We start from the raw sequence: 6,000 nt of genomic DNA, 5'->3' as shown, positions 1-6,000 counted from the left end.
CAATGCTTGTGAGGTCTCTTCGCCTTGATGGGGGGATCGGTTGATGTTCTGGTTAATTCCAAGGCGATTCGGGTTCTGACCGTGATAGGGCCCTGGGTGCCGAGGTGGGACCGGCTGCTGGTTTGGCTGTAGTGGAGGGAACTGGTGTTGATATTGCTGGTAGAAGTAATAATGTTGGTACTGTTGAAACTGCTGGACCTACTGCATCTGGATCTGAATGGCCCAGACGCACTGAATGAGGTCGTAGAACTGGAAACTCCCCACTCCGGGAGGAACAACGAATGGCTCAAAGAAAGTTGTGCCTACCATTGGGGGAAGTGGGGTGCTCACTTGGGCAATGCTTAGTGGTGCATTTAGCGATGAGACTCCAAACGGTGTGAGTGGAATGGTGAACTATCCGATGCACACTATAAGAGCTTGGGGAAAGGTTGACTGCTGGGCTTGCCCCCCGGTGGTGTTCATCTTGACGCTTTTCCCAGTGTGGTTGGAGGATGCCATTGAAATTGAAGTTGAACTGAAGCTGCAAAGAGGTAGGAATGACCTTTCGATCGATTTCCCACAGACAGCGCCAATTGATGGTGCGCGATCTGACTACTCCTAGTTGGAGGACGATCCAGACTCCAAGTGGACAGCGAGCTGGATCGGTCTGCAAAACAATCTATCAGAGAACCTAGGGTAGCTAACCCGGTGAGGTCGCTCCGATGCTTAAGTCGGCATGTTGTAAATACGAGCTGAATGATTGAGAGCTTGAGTGCTAGAGAGTAGAGTAATCACGCGTACCTTTGCCTTGAGGTTTCATGTCTTTATATATTGGAGTAGTCGTGAACCTCACAAAAGAGCTCCTGGATCTATGGGGTGTGGAGATGAGGTTTGTTTTGTTTTTGAAGGAGAGCAGTATGTAGGTAAAGGCTTATCGTCTCACCTTCGACTCGAGCGGAGTCAAGACGAGTTCTCATCATGATCTCGGAAAAGTCGGGATCTGTTAGCTTATCGTGATATCGAGAAACTTGGGATCTGTTGGAGAGGCCTCTGGAGTCGGTTACGTATTGATTCGGGTCATTAGCTCCGAACTGGTACTTTGATTCTTTAGTCTCGAACTGAATTAGATGACGGGGTACCTTTACACCATGTGGGTTTTGGGCTGAGGTAGCTAAATACCCGAGCTCCAAATGTTGCGAAATAGGCTCGCCAAGCTGAACTGTCATCCCTTGATCAGATCGCACCCACGTATCCCCTTCTTGCTAGGTCGTTCCAAATCACCCTTCTTCATTTGGTGTTGGTAGGGCTCGAGACACCAGTGACGATAGTTGAAGTGGCATTTTTGGTGAGGCTCCTGGTTTAGAAGAGTTAGGTTGGTGGTGGATTGACATTTGGGCCATAGACCTGGGCTCAAGCATCGTCGTTGCTACTGATGTCTATGCTGATGAGGCTGGCACAACCAGTCTCTCTTTTAGCTAGCTGAAAAATCGGTCTTGCTTTTCCTCGAGCTTGGTGAAGTCTAACAGTTCTTCATTAGACATCTAATGTAGGCGGTTACACCAGTCGCCTGTTATTGGACTTTCCAGATTTGATGTTGTTAGGGCTCGAGACACTAGTGACGATAGTCGAGGTAGCATTCTTGGCAAGTCTCCTGGTGTGGAAGAGTCAAGTTAGTGGGGGATTAACACTTGGGCCATAGACCTGGGCTTAGGCCTTGTCGCTGCTGCTAGTGTCTCGAGCAGCATGGGATCTTCGTCAAAAAATTCCCCCTGTTGCTTATGTGCTGGTGAATTTGGTGAGGATTACTTCGGCATTAACTGTTGCATTTGCTGTTGTGCTTGTTGTTTTTCCCAAACAGTGGTGACGTTCTTGCAAGGTGGCATCCTACTTTACTGTTACAAAACTGTAACAAGATATTCTAATGTAGGGAAGGTGGTGTGAAGACAGTTTGAATTTTGGAGACAACGAATAGGATGTGAAGGTCAGTCAAAATCTAGAATGCTTTAAAAAGTCCATTTCCATGTCAGGAGTCTTAACCATTTATAGGCAAAAGTGAGGCTACTTTTGAGAATGTACACGAACATTCTTTAGAAAGATTATGGGTTCGAATCTTAAGGTTATTGAGATGGTGACACGTGTTGGGCTTTATAAATGGAATTCGTTCTGATTCGTATGATCGCATGCGCCGACTACATGTGACTTGAGACATACTCTTGTTATACTTGATTTCTTCTTCAGTTGCTGATTCCCTAAGTCTTGCCTTTGACTTTGGGATGTGTCTTTGTGGAGGACGTTATGCTAGTTTTTGCTGCCGGCCTATCAGTGTATTTGCAAGAAGAATCCTTCTTCTCCCTTGAAGACCCAACTTCAGCAAAGTGAAGCTACATCGAGTGTTTCAACAATGTGAAATTTCTACAAGATCTCGAGCCATTGTTCAATAATATCAAGTTAGATCTCAAACCATTATTAAACACCATAAATATTGACAAAAAAAACCCAGAGAAACAACAGATCTCTAACTTAGTCCTTTCACTAGATAGCTGGCTCCTCTAACTCTTAAAACAGAAGAATGCCTGTACTATGGTTTATGAATCGTTGTTGATTTAGACGGTCAGACCGTTCGGCCTGGGAACTGTCTAGGTAGCCAGTTCCGTTTTATCCCAAACCCGGTCCTTGGAAAAAAACCGTTGAATCAGTCCCATTGACCTGGGCGGTTGACCCGTTGACCCATTCAACAGTTTTAGTCATTTTTTTATTTTTAATTTTTTGTTAGAATGGGTGGTCCGTTTGAACCAGATGATCGAACCATCAACCCAAAAACCAGTGGCCAGAACGGTTTCATTTTTTTAAAACCATGCCTATAGCTCGTCCTTAACTGAAGCTAAAAAATTAGCTTCAAACAGCATGAGACTTGTAACTTCAACTAAAGGTTGAGGACAAAAACAAAATTCTATTTGCATATGACTCCCACTCTTGGTTGAAGGTTTGAGACAAAAATCAATTTTTATTTATAAAACTTCTGCTCTGAAGTTGTAATGCTTTAATGGCTTCTACCCCTGGTTGAAGCGTGAAGAAGAAAGAGAATTTTAAAATCGTTAATGGCATCCATCGAATTCTAGGGTTTGGTAGAGTTTCCCTCTTCTCTTTGAGTCCAAATTCTTGAAGACTCAATTTGAGTTTTCCTTTTATTAGCTTTGTTTTTTTTTTATTACACCATACGAACATAATGGGAGAACTTTCCGTCCAAGTGAATTGTGTGATCGATGTGTTCAATTATGATTGGAAGTGCATTTCATCATACACCATTCCGAGTGCAAGAGATTCAGACTCTTTATCTAAGATCTTCTCCTAAAATCTCTCTTGTCTAAGATATTCCTTTAAACGTTAACCTTTGACTTAGTGTAGCTAAAGTAAATCTGCACTCTCTTAAAATAATAGAAACAAATTTCTCCCAATCACATTCAAGTCGACACCCTTACAAGTTACAATAGTCATCCACCCTTTATTTATCTTATATTTTCTCTTTTTCTTTGATTTTTGATTTTTGTGTTTTTTCTAATTCATTTATTTTTTTAACCTGGACACGGATACATGGATACTTGCACTTCTTCACTACCTCTTCAATTCTCATCCAAAACTGAAACCTCTTTCAAAAATGGTGGGTCTATTAGTTCAATACCAGCTTTCACCCATCATTTCTTTACTGTTTTCTCCCATAAAGAGCAAACTGAGGTTTTGTTTTCAAGCTACCGGTTTATACCATATTCAAGCTATTAGTTAAATTCTGTTTTCCCAAGCTATATAAAGCAGAGCAAGTAGTCTCATTGGTTCAAGCTTACTCTTATTTGAATTTGATAAGATATCTAAATTTCATTATATGATCAATCTTATATCCAATGTACCTTTTTCTCATGTTCATCGTCCCACTGCAGCTTTTTCTCGAGTTCATGATCCCATTGCAGCTTCTTCTCACATTCATTTTCACTGTTACTTTGGCATAGGTATATTGGATGAAACTGGAATGGAGCCCTTTGTAAGATTACCGTTTCATCCTTTGTTCTTATCATTTGTTCAAAATTGAGAACCATTTTTGTAGTTCTGAGTGAAAGACTAGTAATTTCGTTGCTACCACAAAGTAATGGAGTGCCAAAGCATTGATTGGGCCAACAAAGAGGAAGTAAAGAGAACCAGCCAAGGTAGATGCGGCAACATGGGTCTTAATGGTTTCGAGAGAGTACGAGAGACGTTCTGAAGGGTGATGTCCATGAAGGAAGATGGTTGATGGGTTCAAGAGGGTTAGAGGCGTGGATCTTTTTTTTGCTTCATGGGGCTACACAACAGGATTTGATCCCAGGTCTCTTTCGAGGCGTGGATTTTGACTGATGAAACATTAGAATCCAAGGTGATCTTTCGAGGCGTGGATTTTGACTGATGAAATATTAGAATCCAAGGTGATGTTTGGCATCGATGATGATTTCTCCTTGCCGATTATTCAGAAATCGGTGATTTCTAGAATCAGTGATGTTTAAAAAATCATAAAAAAATGTTGTTTAGTATCATTTATGCCATGTAAGCTGATTGTTGAGAAATTGGCTTTGAATCTGTTTGGTACTGATTTTCAAGTGCCTATTATTTTTGTATTATTAGATTTGATGCAGTGTTGGATGCCATATCATCCTCAAAAAACTGGAATCAGTTAAAAATCAGGAAATCACCAGAAAAGGTGATCCCTGAAAAGTGCTGAGTTTTGGCTGATTTCCCAGAAATTGGCATAATCGGCCAACCAAACAAGAAAAAAAAGATCACTGAGGTTGCATTTGGAAACGATGCAAATAAGTGTGAATGCAAATATGTGGAGTGTAAAATGGGACGTGAGATCTCCTTCCCATGAGAACTCTGTCCACATCTACTCACAATACACTACCCCCGCAAAGTGGGAACATCTCCCCCTGCATAATACTATGTAGGAGGATAGATATTTTTCATGTGTGGCTGTGATGTTATGTAGGCAAATGTGGGTAGAGTTCTCTTGGGCAGGAGATCTAGACTCGTAAAATGGTCCATATAAGGTTGCATTTGGAAACGATGCAAATAAGTGTGAATGCAAATATGTAGAGTGTAAAACGGTTCATATAAATTGCAAGGTTGGGTTAGTTTTGCACTAACAAATTTACTTTCTTACCAAACAGACTTTTAGCTATAATGGATGCAAACATGAATTCAATAAAACATATATATGCTTTTTTTTTATCAAAAGACCACTTGAATGCAAATTTACTTCTTTTTTATTGATGTACTTTTACATCTTATTATCAATGTAAATATGCATTGGTCTGTCATTTGTCAATGCATAAATGTAATGTTGCCAAACACAGGCAACAATGAACTAGAGTGCAAATTTACCCTGAACAGGACGAGATTTACACTACATTTGCATTGTTTCCAAATGCAGCCAAACTTGCAAAGTTGAGTTAGTTTTGCACTAACAAATTTACCTTCTTACCAAGCAGACTTTTAGTTGTAATGGATGCAAACACGAATTCCAATAAAGCATATGCTTTTTTTATCAAAAATCCACTTGAAAATTTACTTCTTTTTTATTGATTTACTTTTATATCTTATTATCAATGTAAATATGAATTGGAAAATGTGTTTTTTGCCATTTGTCAATGCATAAATGTAATGTTGCCAAACACAGGCAAAAGTGAAGCAGAGTGCAAATTTACCTTGAATCAGGATTTACATTCCATTTGCATCATTTCCAAACACAGCCTGAAGAACAAAAGCATAATCATTGTAGCACGAGAACAACAAACATGTTGAGGCTTGTAGGCAAAAGCTAAGGCATCAACATTTATCCATATATGTGTTGTCTTACATTGGCTTTTACATGTTTTGGAAATGCAAGGTCCAACAATGAGGAAGAAGCTTGTGCTTCTACTATCTCAGGAAACATGAGCTATGGTAATGGTGCCATTAGTTTTTGCCTTTCTGGGAGGCCAACATTCACACTCTCTCTAT

This window comes from Nelumbo nucifera, chromosome 2, assembly GCF_055504915.1.
Source record: "Nelumbo nucifera cultivar China Antique chromosome 2, China Antique-T2T, whole genome shotgun sequence".
NCBI lineage: Eukaryota > Viridiplantae > Streptophyta > Magnoliopsida > Proteales > Nelumbonaceae > Nelumbo > Nelumbo nucifera.
This window is presented reverse-complemented; position numbering follows the sequence as displayed.